The following is a 16,978-nucleotide window of genomic DNA, read 5'->3' as shown; positions in this document are numbered from 1 at the left end:
TAAATATTAACAAAAGAAAAAAATTATGTGCAACACACAAGCACACAAGCTCAGGAGGAAGAGCAGTCGTCCTTCAACTGGTAAGTTGGGGGGATCGATTCCAGGCTTCCCCTGACTAAAAGACACTGAACCCCAAACTGCCCTCGATGTGCCTATCGGGGTATGAGTGTGTTGAATAAGTGTGTGTGTGTGAATGGGTGAATGTGACAAGTAGTGTAAAGCGCTTTGAGTGGTCTGCATGACTAGAAAAGCGCTATAGAAGTACAAGTCCATTTACCATATACAGAAAACTGTTCATAAAATAAATCAACACAGTTCTTTTGAATATTAGTATGATATTGTTTTTGAATATATATATACATATATATATATATATATATATATATATATATATATATATATATATATATATATATATATATATATTGACAAGTATACGGACACCATTAAATATATCAAAAATTACTGCATTCATTTTATATTTACCACAGTGTCCCAACCTTTTTTAGAACTGGGATTGTGTAACTTTACAATGTTATTTTCAGACTTCAATTAAGTTAAAAGGAAAATAGTATTGTGCTAAGTATTTCTTGTCATTTTAACCACTTAAAATGATTTCACACAGCAAGTCCCATTCATTCATTAACTCACACAATAATACTGCACTTCTCAGCAGTTATACATAAAATACTTTTTTTCAATATCACACACATTGACACTGATGAGCACATCAGAAGCAATTTGGAGTTCAGTATTTTGCCCAAGGATACATCAACATGTGGTTTCGGGAAGCTGTGATCAAACCACAACCTTCCAGTTGAGTGACAACCACTCTTCCCCTTGAGCCACCGCCAATTAATGACTATAAACATTTAATGGAACAAGGCTCAAAGATATTTATACATTTTGTTGATGCGCTAAACTCATCGTTTTCTGACAACAAAAACAAAAAAAGAATTTATTTCTTTTTAAAACAATCTATAAATGCGATGCAATGAAATGTGTGTGAAATCAACTTTGTTAACTTGCTATGTGTATGTGTAGCCACAGCTGCCATGGGTCAGACTAATGGAAACATGTCAGCCAATCTGCACCAACAGCCAGAACTATATGTTTCTCTACAGGTGGGTGTTGATGTTGCTTGTCTTGCTGTTGAAGGTGGAAACTTTATCAGCATAGGAAAAGAAAGAAAAAAAGGAACAGTGCCAAACTGACCAAGTTACTTCTTCAAAAATCTTGTAGTGCAGGAGGAAGATCGTCTCAGGAAATAGTGGAAAGAGACAGACAGTGTGTTGGGACAGAGACAGGGTGTGTTGAGTGGTGAGGGTTAGGCTGATTCTATTTCACTTAATGTAACCATGGAGGGCTGGGAGCCCCAGCGCTGCCTGCTTTGGGCTCTTTAATATAAATAGCTGTTACTGCCTCGATGCTCAGGCACATGTGAATGAGCCATAGCCGTGTTATATGACCTGTCTAACCAAACAGCACTGACAGACAGAAATTCCTGATTCAACTCTTTTCCCATCACTGGAGTAGACAGAGACTAGGGGTTGAGGGGAGACAGACAAGGAGACAGAATGAGAGAGAGAAGAAATCAGAGGCAGTGAGAGAGGAAACATTTCTTTGGCATGAGGCAAAATACAATTACCAGAGAGACATACTTGTCTAAGACAGAATTTATGCTAAGAGAGAAGGAAGGAGAGATCTCCTGGAGTGAAAAGTTCACAATCTCTTCAGAAATGTCCTCTGGGTGGAGTTCAGTGGTCTCTCGGGAAGTTGAAGTGCCGTGACCTGATTGGCTGTCAGCCCAAGAGTGAGGCGCCTGATTGGCTGTGACACATTCCACATGCAAACCCACTCCAACTTCCATTCCCATTGATGTCGTTCTATCAAATTATGCATGGCTGTTTGAGAAAGTTGAAATCTGCTAAAAAGTTCTGAAGTGACAAAGTGCAGGAGGAACCTAAAGACTTCCGCTGAAATGCAATGGCTGCGTTGCCACAAAATCAACACAAAAACTTTGTTGGAACAGCCCAATACCAGTATTATTTGCATTTCCTTCTCCACTTCCAATTCTGTCACTGATAACAAACCATCATAAAGACTTTAACTTCACGTTTTGAGACAAGTTCAGCTTTTACTAACATCAGTCATCAGCCTTGTCACATGTGTCAAACCATGGCATTCACACCCTGCCAGGCTTTGCCCCGTTGCCCCATGAACTAAAACAATACACCACATCCTTCCATTGTGCCCACTGAGCCCGCCTCAGCAACCGTTAGCCCTGCACTGCGCCATCCGATCCCCAGCAATGGCGACATGTGTGGGTGCCCATCCTGTCCCTAGGCATGGTGCCTGAACATGTTCACACGTGTCTATGCCGCCGAGCCAGCAGCAAAGGGAAGTGGACGCTCACACATGCATGCATAAGCGGGAATCCGCAAAGCTGCATGTAAAACAAACTCAACATGAGCTGTTTCCTTTTCCTATAACGGAGAGCTTTTATCCAAGCTGACCTAGAGGCTAGCAGCTCCGGGGCCCGTGCCTGGGCTCAGAGTTGAAAGACAAGGCCAGACCCTGAGGTTACTTCATGTAGGTGAGAGGTCAAAGACGATGCCAGTACAAATTATAGCGGTTTCACATAATTTTCTGGAGAAGACAGATGCGTTCTGAGGTATTGGTTGTTGTATTGGACTGTTTAGCAGCACATATTTTTGTCATGGATATAAGGGACACAAAAGCTCTTTCTTTGTATTTTGTAGTTTTTATTTATCTATTTTTTTTAAAGTTATTTCTGACTGGCATGCATTCATTTTTATCTTGAATCAACTGTTCTCACTAGAAAATATCAAATTTTTATTTATTCGCATTTTAAACAATTTACTTAAATGTCGTCTCAACAAGTCACAGCTGGTGAAACTGTCAGTAAGCATAAACATGAAAAACATTTTGGTTTGGGTGGCACAGCTAAAACATCTGGTGAGGCTTAGTCATTAAAAAACACTATTGATGTTATGATTAAAATTATTTTCATATTTATTAATAGAAACTACATGTGAAGTATCATCCAATGAAAAGACATTTACAGCGTCAGCCTGCAGCTGAAATTAATTTTTCTCATGTATCTTGGCTGTTTATAGATGGATTTGGAGAGAATCTAATGTTAAATGTTTGCAATTATAATAACACATTTTTATACGACTAGAAAGAAATTAATAAACAACTATTCTGTTTTTCTGGTAGTAAAAGGAATCCTAGAGTGCTGTATAATTCTGTATATACGGAAGAGTATTAGGGCCAATAAATTAAAAAAAATTAATTCTGTGAAAAAAAAAATCAGAATTCTGACTTTTTCTCAGAAGTTTAACTACAAGTTAAGACTACCAGTTTAATGTCTGGGTTTTCAGTAGCTGTGATCCCATTTCATTCTTTTGCAAAATGACAGAAACATTTGTCAGTTTTGACAAACAACAATTGCGATTTGCAGGTGTGTATAGTGTGTAAACCTTGGTTCAGAATGGTCAGAATGGCTGCTTATGCAAGGTAGCTACGCAGCGTTATTTTGCGATGCGTGGCTATTCAGAGTTCTGACTTTTATCTCAGAATTCTGAGAAAAAAAAGTCAAAATTCAAAGAATTATGTCTTTTTACTCAGTGGCCCTAATACTCTTCTGTATAAACCACATTTCCTAGCATTGTTTAATTTACCTGAACAATCAAATCCAATTTTATTTTTGAACATGCTTTTTTCTTGTGTGTGTGTTTTTCTTTTTCTTTTTCTTTTAACTGGTTACCATTACATATAATTATATAATTAATATAATTATATAATTCTGTATGCTTTGAATGGATAAGAAAGGTGGTGAGTTATTCATTTGTTTGTGATCTGCAGTTTCACCAGTGATGTTTCCATTTTACACAGCTGATATTTTTCACTGCTGCTCGGTCTCACAGACAAATATGAAGTAAGAAGAATATTGTGAAACACAAACGTGTCTGCTTTTCCTCGTGGTACTGTCGATGTTACGCGTCAGTAAGGGTGACATGTCATGTACAGCTGAGGGAACAAGACTTGGCATCAGGTAATCCAAGAAAAGGAAATTTAAACAGAATATGTTATTTAAGTGTAAGTTTTACCACAGGCCGCAATGTTTTCCTAACTTTAACTATTCAGATCTTTTTTTAAACCTAACCTCAACTATGTATATGTGTAAAGAAGAAGCATGAAAGTGACTGAAAGTGCAAGATATGACAGCTGTTTTAAAGTGAAATCACTTTAATGCTTTTACTGGCTGCTGTAGCGCTTCATACAACAATCTTATCAGTAACAACAATAAATGTTTGTGGTTAAACGTATCTGAGCTGAGCTGTCTCCACCAATTGGTTTGGCTTTGATGTGAAAAAATATCTTAATGTTTGGACCATTTCACTTTATTTATTATATTAGTAACTGTAATTCAAATCATTTGATTAAAAGAAAAAACATTTATTATTATTATTATTATTATTATTATTATTATTATTATTATTATTATTATTATTATTATTATTATTATTATATATTTTTCAAAGGAAAGGAAAACATGCATAGAAGCATTTTTCACTTGTTTCTTAATCAGCATGAATTTTAAAGGGTTAAAATTTGAGGCTTAGGATGACAGTCACACTCACTTGACAGCCAGTCTGTCCTCCAGACTGTTGTGTTTTCATGTTTTAAATGACTATTCTCCAAAATATACAAACAGTGTTTGTTATTTGCTTCAGTTCAGTTGCACAAAAGAAATAAAAATCCCATCTACACAATCAATAAAGTTTTTATGACTTTTTTCATATTTTGGTGTGAGACTGAGTGGGCACTTTGGAAAGTAAAAAGCACTGTCCTATCACAGCTGGGTCATTTATCCAAACATCCATCCATTTTTGGGTGGGGGGGCTGGAGCCTATACCAGCTGCTGCTAGGGACAGGTCACTAGTCCATCAGACAGAGACAAGCAACCATTCATGCTCACACACACTCCAAGGACGAGTTTAGAAACACTAACCAATCCAACATGCCTTACCATCACTTGGTGAAAACCCACACATGGACAAGGAAAACATCCAAACTCCACATAGAAAGGCCTATGAAATCCAACCCAAATCACACAGTAAAAGCTAATTACTTTTTTTCTTGTATAATATCTTTTGTTATTATTTTATTTATTTAGCTTGATACTGTATTCAATTTTAGCAAAACAGTACAGCTTTTTCAAATCACTTCAAGGTTTACTAAGTTAGTGAAGAAAAACTTTTACTGATAAAGCCCCAATCACATTTAAAATACACTTTAAAAGATGTAAAAATTGTTACTGTGAGACGCAAATGGACAGAAAGATGTTGGATATTACCCATATCTCAACAAATTAGCTTTATTTAGATAATAATGTGTATATATATATGTATATATATATATATATATATATATATATATATATATATATATATATATATATATATATATATATATATATATATATATATATATATATATATATATGTGTGTGTGTGTATATGTACATGTGTTACATGTGCTTTGCTTTCATTTGTTTCTAGAAAACGCTCTGAAATGAAAACAAGTCGGGTAAAAACATCCACTCTTGCCGCCTCCAGAAAAAACTTCAAAAACTATTCTTTGAATCTAAATTATGCACATTCTTAGATTTATCTAGCCATTGTTCCATAAGATATATGATATAACCCAATGAAAAGACATACATGTCCTTTACTTTTTCTTATCTAGATTTTTTTCCTGTGATCGTCATGGCAACTCAGGCTGACACTGGACTGTTCGGGGCTGTTCTACCTGTCCTGCTGCCTGTACATTTGCAGCCAGGTGAGGCGCCGTAATTCCTGTCCTCTCTTGTTTATCAAGCTCCATTATCAGTAGTCCTGCATTTTATGTAAAACTCCAACTGAAAGCCAGGAACCAAAGCATGACACCTCTGCTTGAGAGCTGGCAGAGCACCAACAGGAACTGCTGGGAAGATGAGGATGGACAGAGGCCAACCCGAAAGGTAAACGAACAAATAAGCTTGTGTAGCAAGGAAAATAAGGAGAATGAAAGAAGCAACATGCGGAAGGAAGAGAGTACGAAGTGAGGAAGCGATGTCTTCCATGAGTCAGGGGTAATGTCGGGCTAGAGCATGCTCCAACGCCTTTCTCTGGCTGCAGAACGCTGCATATCGGGCCTGTCATAACTTTACCTTAACAATGGGGCAAGTGAGACTCAGGTTGCAGCCAGAGAAAACAAAGCCCCTTCATATTACATCATGACAAGAGGATGAAGAGCTTTAATGAAATGCCTTCCTTCAGGTTATAAAGAACAGAAACAAATTAAATGCAATGGACACAAGATAAACCTCACCATATTTTTCCACCAGTAAAATTCCCAACATTGGGAAAACACAGTTTCAGTCCACCCACTTATGCACTAACATCCACATCACAACAAAGACGCCACGCACAAAGCTGCAGATCATTCAAAACAGTCCCTAACTGGAGACTGTGCCTCACTCAACCCAACACAAATTCCCAAAACAGAGATGGATCTTATCTATTCCACATTTTGAAAGCTCCAAAATTGTTATCAGGTTTTTTTTTTTTTTTTTTTAACAAACATTTAAATAAAAAAAAAAAAAAAAGTCAAATAGTTCAAGTTGAATAAAATTAACAAGACATCTAAAGCATTTTTTCCTTCCACAACTGACACACAGTGTGGTACTCGGGCTGTCTCCCTGGTAATACGAGAGAGGGGGTGGTGGGGGACTTTTCTGAGGAAAGCGGCTCAAAGCTAAGTGAGAGCAGCTGATGTTGCATCATACTTCAAACATTCTTCAAATTAACAATATGTCAAAGGCTATGCAGCGCTCTCTAGCACACACTCACACATGCACACACAGATCTGGTTTAAAGATACGGTTAAAAAGCAGTGAACTCCACTCAGAGTCCCAGGTTAATGTGAAGATGACACTTTAACCTCTAAGGTATTGAAATGTATTATAGGAAGCATGAGAAATGGATTCCATTGTAAGAAGTGTCTTTTAAAAAAAAAAAAAAGGTCCACTAACTCTTTTATCATAAGGTTATGTTCTGAAGCAGCAGGAGGGGGGCGGGGGGGATTCTCACCACTGGCGGACATTGCAGATGTTTCTGAACTGTCTGAGGCCAGCTGTTGGAATGTTTTCCCACCGCATGAAGAGGCAAGGGCAGCGGCACCATTGGCTGCCCCCACTGGGTCACATGACCCGGGTCATGTGACTGAAGAAAACCTGAGCTGTTGGTTTGGCAGCTGAACGTTGTCGCTGTGGTCATCTCAACCGGGCAGACCCACGCAGGCTCTGGCCACTGATCTGTAGCCAGAGGGAAAGAGGAGGCGACTGTTAGCCACATCAAACGCCTGCAGCCTCCCACTCCCAAAGGAATACTCAGGTCTGCAAGGCCGGAGATGCAGAATGGACAGACTGAGATCACTCACACAGATGGACACACACACACACACACACACTTACATGCACGCTTGGGTGCATGGGAACTGCGCAGTGCCAAATGACTTATACGAATGGTGCGTGCTGTAATTCTGCAGATTAGCAACGTCTCCATGCTTTTATCAGTTTCTGTCTATTGCATGCAGTCCTAACAGGAGCTTACCTGCTGCAGATCAAACTGGTGCAAACGGGTAATCATCTAAAGAAACAAGGTCAACTGCAACTAAGTGATTTGTGCTGACAGACATGTCCAAACATTTCTAAAGTTGGCTGCTAATTAAGATTAAACCCTTATATGCAGCACTGACAAGCAATATAATATACAGGTGTAGGGTGTCTGAGTGTGTAAGCATGTGTGTATGAATGATGCAAGATATGTTACTCTAAGTAGAAGCGAAAGGGTGTGAAACATCCTGTGACATTACATTTAAACATTCAATTTCAGCTGTGGTTTTCTCAAACCATTACCAATGATCAAAACTCAGTCAAAGTGATTGTTATTCTCAAGTATTCCCTTGATTTAAGGACTTGACGGTAACCTTATGCAGCCCAGCAGTATAGTTTGATTCACATTTAGTATCTAATCTTTTTATGCATGTGTTTTATTTGTATATAACAGAGAGCACTGAAAGAAGAGGAAAGAAAACAGAGAGATGTAAAATAGGTAAATTTCTATCCTAAATGTTCTAAATCTTTCAGATTTTAACATATTTCTAGCTTTAGGCTTTTGGTACGCCAAAGCTTCCCAAATGATCAGTCAAACTTGCCACATATATGGAATCAAAAAGAGGTAAAAAGTCAGATTCACATCAGTTTCATAAGAGATTCTCACTCAAATACAGCAGATAACAACACGGAAGAGAAAACTAATATTTTTAAAGGAATTCAGTATAATTGCTGAAATCAGGTGTGAAAAGTTCTGTTATCATCTTCAAAGCTCTTGCTTGACACCCTCTAGTGGTTTCCATTTCAAAGCATATGAACTACAGTCGAGATGCTAGAAGACATACAACAGAGATGTAGAGGATGTGATTTTATAAGAATATAAATGACAGTGTAAGCCATGTATTCGCATCAATGCAGCATACATGCATAGAAGTGTACCTTATGTAATCTAAATAGATGACTTTAATGAATCCCTGAATTTTACCCATTTCATCTCTCTCTTAGATACTGAGGGTTATTTCAAAACAATATTTTATATCTTATCTGCATGGGGTAAAAGTTGTCTGCATCCATTGTTGGTGTGTTGCTGTAACAAAGGCAATGACATGCTATTCTCCAGCTATTCTCTTCCCTGGACAACAACAACAACAACAGCTGTTAGCATCTTGCGTGTAACTCCATTTCCCCCCCAGCGTCAGGCCCGCCCCTCTCGTGCGCAACCTTGTCGTGACAGACATGACAGTTATTAATCACCTTCTCTTCCGCTTGTTCCCAACTAGACTCGGACAAGCAAAAAGGCTGCTCGTTGGGAGCCGGGGGTCTGCGGCTAAAATTAGCGACCGGCTCAATCAACAGGCTGATTTAATGGTAACACATGTGTGTGTGTGTGTGTGTGTGTGTGTGTGTGTGTATGTGTGTGTGGGTCTATGTGAGTGTGTGTTAGTCTGTCTGAGTGCAGGGGTGGATCAGAGGCTTGATCCCTCTGGATTTCCTGTTCCTGAGGGACACTGATTCTGATTTCTTTGTGTGACAAGAAGATTAGCATTTTCCTTCTGCAGCGTATTGCTTTTATCATTGTCTTGTAAATTTAGTCATATAAATAACACCCCAGTGCAACCACCACCAGCTTTCCATTTCCCCGTGTCTCTCCTCTCTCTTCCACACACTCCAACACCCCAAATATACCAGCAGTCAATCAGAATCGACCTTTGACCTTTGAGAAAGCTAGGTATTAGCTACCTTATCAGTGCCACGCTCCCCCTGTCACCTCATCTCCAACCTACCCCGATCTTGAATTTAAAAAACAACAACGTGAGAGTGAAAGAGGAGGTGCAGAAGTGTGTGCTTCTTCTCACGTTGCATTTAACCTGGACGGCTTTGGGTTTAGTTGAAATGAAATGCAGCGGGGGTGGAGGGGTCCGCCTGGAGACAAAGTTGTGGCTAAAGTCGCATTAGTATGCATATTTTAGTGCATTATTGTCAATTGTTGCTTGGAAAAATACAAGCAAGTGTAAATAAACTCAAAGAAATTTGTGTTTGATTGATTTTTTTTTTTTCCCTTTGATAAGAATGACTGGGGTTGTTTATACAACACGAATAGTCACCTTTACAACAAGGTCATACTTGTAAGGATCATACTTCTGTTGAATGAACTCAGCTAAACATGTTACCTGTACAGATACACGTAACCTGTACATGTTGGTAACCCCCAAAAAATGAGCAAAATCCCCTGTAATATTCTCCTGCTGGTATTCACTCATGTTCTGAGTTGCTTGCTAGATTGGATGATCGTATTCTTTCACAGTAATCATGAAAAAAAAACAACACATATCGGCCGTTTTTATTCTTCATTAGTTTTAATCTTCTCCACTTCCACAATGTGATGATCCTGGCTCTGTACCATCATTTCCGACCTGGAAGATGGAGTTAGTTTAGTTTAAGGATTCTTTATTCATTCATGTTTTATTCACATTGCTTTATTTTGTGTTGTTATCTAACTTCTATCTTATCTCGTTAATGTTTTATTTTCAGACCGACTGTTGCATCGCATTTAGTTACTAGAGTGACTGAATTTAATCTTGATAGTATTGTGGATTAGATGCATCACTGCTAAAAATCAGAACATCCCTGTTTCTCAATTTGTCTGGTAATTACTAGATGGGAGGCAGGAAGATTAGAAAAACAGAAACTTTTTTATGAATCATACCAAGAGCAAAGATGTTGCTGTAGTTTGGAATAAGATAAAACAATAAAAATACTGATAAATGCAGGAAAGAAGACGAGGACGGCACGGACAGATGAAGATCTGATAAAAGGAACAAAAGAAAAGAAAAAAGAAAAAAGAAAATGAGTTATGAAAATATGTAATCATAGATGAACCGCATGTTTTGAAATTAATCAGCTAATATCAGGAGCAGCATGAAGCTGTGTGTGTACTCATTCAGCAATATGCATTATTATTATTTTGACTGGTTTCAAGAAGTTGCGTGGTTCTCTTATTAATCTTTTAAAGCACAGTCATTGTGTTTTTTTTATATGCATAGATCTGATGTTAGCCATAAATAATCGCAGAGAGTCCCTTAATTATTTGATCATCAAAATATTGTTGAAACACATCAGAATAGACAGAACAGTAAAAACTTTGTAAACCGAGTAAAGTTCAGCTTACCAAATGTTCCTTTTACAAAATATCTTTCATGTGAAGCATCAGTTCAGTCACAAAGAGACAAAACTGTGCAGAAATGAAAATAATAACAGAAGTAATAAAAGAGGAAAAAACATGCAGAGGGAAAGGAAGATCAGAGGAATCAGAGCTGGTTGTTTGGAGAGAGAAAATGTGCTAATAGATGCACATATTTTTGTTTTTCATTCACTCATTCATTTTCTGCGCCACTCAGTCCAACCCAGGGTTGTGTGGGGATGGAGGACATCCCAGCAATTAGCAGCAGAGATACAGGATCCACCCTGGACAGGTTGCCAGTCCGTCGCAGAGCCTTTGCTCCAGCAGCTGATGTTGTGCCAGAAAGTCACAACAGTTTCCTAAAACTTATCCTTATTTTCCAGTCTCATCAGAAGGATCTTCCATACAGTCCTGGCCCATCACTGAGATGCCTATACACTTCAAAATCAGAAAACTTTCATACTCAGACTGAATTTTGTGACCTCCTTTGCTTTATTTTCTCTTCATTCATGTCATGGTTGGAAGGTTGGTGGCATTGCTCTGTAAATATTTCTATATTTATTTTAAATAATGACTAAAGGGTGCATTTTCTCTTTGTATTGTCTTTTTAAATATCGATATGCATGCAGGACTAAGAACTGCATGTTTTTGGGTGCGCATATCATTCATGTCTCCATTTCTGGCCAAACAGGAGCAAAAAGAGACAGAAAATGACCAAAAACCATCAAATAACTTAGTATAAAACACAACTAAACCCAAAAACAGGGTGTGTGTGTGTGTGTGTGGGGGGGTGAAATTTTTCAGTTTAGTCAACATTCACAAAACATCTCTATAGAGCGCATACGCATCGACATGTGTGTGAGGCTGTGTGCACATGTGAGCGTGTGCAGAAGGCTTTTCTGGGAAGCCGGAATCAGTGAATGTAAACAGATGGATGGAGGTCAGTGAAGGTGCAGGTAAACTCTGCTGCTGCCATCAGCTTTCATACCTCTTACCTTCCCTGACTCTGACCCTCCTCACTCCACCTTCCAACCTCTCTCTCTCACACACACACACTCACACACACACATCTAACTCCCTCAGACTTTTCCCCTCAGTCTCAGCTACAAACATCAGAGATGTATAGTTTTTCTTTCCTTCTTTATCCTGAAGAAAGAACATTTTAAGGATCTTTTTTTCTAAATAAATATTAATAGTTTTATATTCCAACGACCAGCTCTCTCTTCACCCTCCGTCTGTGAAGAACACTAGTTTTGGAGGGAGGTTGTGGAGGTCCTTGGTGGTAATGTCACTGTGCCCTCTGCCCCCCTCTCCTCCCCTCCCCTCCTCTGTTCTCTCCCTTGTCTCTCCCCTCCCTCACTCCTCCTATCACTGCCTCTCCTCTGACCTTCTGTGTGCCCTCTCTCCCATCTTCATTCCTCTTCAAAAGACAGGGAGGAGGAGGCGGAGGAGAAAAGGACTGGCCTTGAGTGCCCACTCCCAAAGCCACAACAGCTCACACACAGGTGCATGTCAAGCACACACACACACACACACACACACACACACACACACACACACACACACACAAACACACACACACACTGCAACCAAGATTCCTTGTTGTACCACACTGAAGTTATTTCTCAGTGTTTTACTGGATGTGGGAATTAGTTTGTACAAGAAAATGTTATTCATTGATTTTAGTGACATGCTCATCAGCTAACTGGCAGCATCTGGAGAAGAAATGTCCGTTTTTAAAGGCAGATCTGAAGCAGAAAACAGTCAAAATACAGGGAGTTTACAGAGGTCGCATACACCATGATGAAGATAAAAACCACTTATCGTTTACAGAGAGCATAACTTTGTATAACAAAGGAAAATGTTGACAATTCTTATGAAAATTCTCGAAAAAAAAAACACAAGTTAGTAAAAAATCAGACATCAACATTTAACCTCAGAGATAACCGTTATTCCTTCAGGACATGTCCTCACTTCATAGCTTTAAATTGCTGTTTTTTCTGGTGAGGACTTTAGAAAGTCTTCAGCTCTCTTTGGCACAAAACAGAAAAATATTTTAGAAATTGTATTTACTGCTGGCCGTATGTGTGTACTTACAGAAACCCTCCTGGATCCCACAGAAGCATGCATGCAAACACTTAACTAACCCGCATCTTTTTCTATTTATTTTGACAGATTAAAAACTGAATTAGATCTTTAGATCACCTAAACTCCCCCAAATCGATTTAATATTACAATGTGGGACAAAATATTGCACCAAATCTGTGCTAAAAGCTACAATTGAAGAGAAAAGTAAATCAATATATATGGATATTCTAAACATGCAACATGAAGAAGTTCTTCAATGAGCAAATACAGCTTTGGGTCAATGCCTTGTTTTTCACAGCTATCAGTTTTAAAAGACTCATAATTTAACATTTATTTTAAAAGTTAATTGAAAAAAAATGTCTTGCAATTAATGCTGTTTATGTTTTTATGCAGTGTATTTGTGGAGGAATACTTTTTACTGAAATCCTCCACCAACTGCAACCTATTTGCACGCTGACACACACATTTTGCCATCACTTCATCGCATCCTTTAGAAAAACAGAGGATAATAAAACTGAAAAGGACAAGTATAAAATTTGTTCCATCATCTCCTCTCACAGCCGTGCATGCTGGACTCTCCAGTTGTTTGAGATTAGACATCCTCTTCTCTGTCCACACACACACACACACACACACCTTTCCGTTTCACCCCGCTCTGAACCTGCTCTCCGTTGACCGTGCAGAAAGCTAAATAAACAATCATTCCCAATGTGCCCCACTACTACCACCATCACCACCACCACCACCATGCTCCTCACCCCCCCCCACACCCACCCAGCCCCTCTTCTACACTCAGGTTTCACCTCTCAGCTTCCTGCTGCTCCCCAGTCACGCTGACACACACTCTTACACTCAAGTTATTCACTGTAACTGCAGCACAAGTTCAACAAGAGCAGTTTTGGCTTTAAAGAAAAATCCAAGAAATACTTTTATTACAAGCAAAGTTCCTGCATTAAAAGGGAATTTACTTTCACTCGGCTGAGTGTCACAACCGAATCAACAGAAGTCATCATGAATGGAATTATTCCGAAATCTTCCTCTGAGGTTTATGACAAAGTGTTTGTGTGTGTCCAGAATTAAAATAAAGGTTTAGCAGTCGGTTAAAAGTGCACAGAAGAGACACTGATCCCATCTCTGTCTCTGTCTGTGTCTCTCTGGAAGTGTGTTACGGCTGCAGGATTACTTTCTGTCAGCAGAGTGACAGCTGGGTACATCTGGTTGTGTTGGGGCCTCCAACATCTCAATCCACACGTCGTTTTGCCGGTGTCTGGGCCTCCGGACTCGCTGCCACTGCTCACCTCATTACCAACTGAGCCACACCTCCATCTGTCCACCTAATATCTAAATCCTCCTGCAGATTAGTGGGGGTGGAAAAGGGGGGATACTGGGGGAGATGGGAAATAAGATCCTGGAGGAAGAGTTTGTGCGTGGCACATGTGGTTGTATTAATGATCACCAGAGCTGTGGTGGTGGTGGGACAGAGAGCGCAGCGGCTGTTTTTGGAGTTGTGGGTTGTGAAGGCATGTGGGAGGCTTGTGGCTACTGGACTTTGTGCATGTGTGTTGAGGGACAGAGAGAGAGAGAGAGACAGATAGAAATAGAGAGGTGTTATACGGTTAAATTAAATAGAATTTCATTCCAACGTTTCTGTGTTTTATATCATTAAATTGCACAGCTAGACGCTTTTTATGATTTTGAGGATATTATATATTTAATAAACAGCTTTTTAAGCTTAAAATATGTAAATGCCATGGTGCTACAGAGCTCTGTTGTTGGCAAAAATGTAGCTGGGTTGCTAAAAGCATTGCCGTGAGTCACACTGCTGATGCTTTGGGTCACATGTTATCTCGCTGCCATGAACACACACAGCAGGTCTGACTCAGAGACACTCTGGAAACCTTTAGTCAAAATAGCACCCCTCATTTCTCATCGAAATGATCTTGCCGTCTTTTAAGTCAGATTTATGTTCACAATCTTTTACTCGTATTGCCTTGTCAACACATAGGTTTAAGGCTGCCAAATATGATGGCTACAAATATTATTTATGCATCTGATAATCATTAAAAAAAAACCAAAACAAAACAAAACACTTTTTGCTTGATTGGAAGTTTATTGACATAACATAAAAATTAGTGTTACTGATGCTCTTTTTTAAATTTAGTTTGAAACAAATATTCATGTCAATTTCTGGTTGACATATTTTACTGTGTTAGAAAATTTCTACACTAATAAAACTTTCACAACCTGATCAAAAGTTTTCCAAAGTGGTTTTTTCTCCTACTTCCGATTTAACCATTTTCACAAAATGAATAAACAGATAAATCAGCATTCCTTTCAAATACGCAGGTTTAGTTTCTCTCATTCAACATAAATCATTTATGAAAAGACAGCTTTAAAATATTAGTATAACTATGTAAATGCTTTGTTGTAAATCTAAAGAAAAAAAATCTGTCAGATGTGCTAAAGAAAACACATTTCCTTAAAGGATCACTCATCCTCAGCTTTGCTGACAGAATTCAGTTGGTTTTCAGTCATGACAATCTGAGTTTAGAGCTGATGAATTGGTGGGATTTTCTGTGCAAATGACTCAGTTGTGAAGCTTTGAGATTTGGTTACTGAATAACGTCCTTTTGAACAGCATAAAACGCTGCTGCATGTATGTTTGTATGCATGCAAATTTGCCCACACTACTTTTTAAAATGATGGCATTGTTAAAATGTCATCAGATAAATAATGCATTTTAAATGTTTAATGAAACTTTTAAGAGACAGTGGAAAAATAAGTTTACTGAAACCTCATTTCCACCGCAGATAATCATATTCATTTCTCCCTTAAGTCAAGATATCCAAAATAATAATAAAAAAAAAATCTGTCAAAGAAAGAGCCATATTTGTTACGCTTCAATCATTAAATGTAAAATCTTGTACTTAATTTAAAGGGAAGGAGGCACATTTTGTAACTTTATTAAGTTTTGTACTTCACTGTTTTTGTCTCATGTCTGTCAGTATTAGTGGTGTTTAACTGGGACAAAGTTTAGAATAAACCACAGCACGATGTATTCAGGGAGATTTATCTTTACATAAGAAACTGTGGTGTATATTTTTCTTTGAAAACAGAGTGTGTAACTTATCATCCAGACAGATTATAGAGTTATCAGCAGAGTCAAGAACACACTGTCATGGTGAGTCAGGAGTGTGTGTAGGCTACGCTAAGCTGAACCACAAAGAAGATAAGTAGAAATGTCTGTCAGATTCTGATGGAAAAATAAAACATATACACGACTGGATTTTTCATTCTGGTGACATTTTTTGTTGAGGCGCTGCAGTTTGAGTTTTATGTTGTAGCATAGTGCCACCTGGTGATCAAAACGGTATTTTATTTCCATAATTTAGTTTTTATTATGTGTTTAAGTATCCTCATCATCAATATTATCATTATTATAATTACTTCACAACCACTTAATTCTTGATGAATTCCGAGTTTAACTACTGACTCTCTCCTAAATAACCCCAATGAAACAAACCACACACATTATATACTGAATAGTTGAATGATATTTTGTATAAAACTGGCATTTTTGCTTGGCTGACGTGGTTTATTTACTATTTACGCATTTTATTGTTGTTCTTATTGGTATTAACACTTTCTCATCCTTTGATATTAACATTACTTCACAAACACTTAATTCTGGATTAATTCTGAGTTTAACTACTAACTCTCTCCCAAATAACTCCAATTAAACAAACCACAGCCATTATATATTAAAAAGTTGAATCATTCTTCGTATAAAACTGGCATTTTTAGTGTGGCTGATTTGGTTTATTTACTATTTACGCATTTTATTATCGTTGTATTTGGTATTAACATTTTTTCATCTTTTGATATTAAGTGAAAGCCACATTCGTCTTCGAAAAAAAGATAAAAGAAAGGTCAACTTTAAAACTTTTCTTTTTTTTTTAAGGAAAAAAAAATCATTTTCTGTATCTTTTCATTTAATTCGTTGTCGGCAGTGGGGCAGGAAA

The sequence above is a fragment of the Telmatherina bonti genome (genome assembly GCF_933228915.1).
Source record: "Telmatherina bonti genome assembly, chromosome: 9".
Classification (NCBI taxonomy): domain Eukaryota; kingdom Metazoa; phylum Chordata; class Actinopteri; order Atheriniformes; family Telmatherinidae; genus Telmatherina; species Telmatherina bonti.
The sequence above is the reverse complement of the archived record's forward strand: the minus strand, read 5'-3'. Positions refer to the sequence as shown.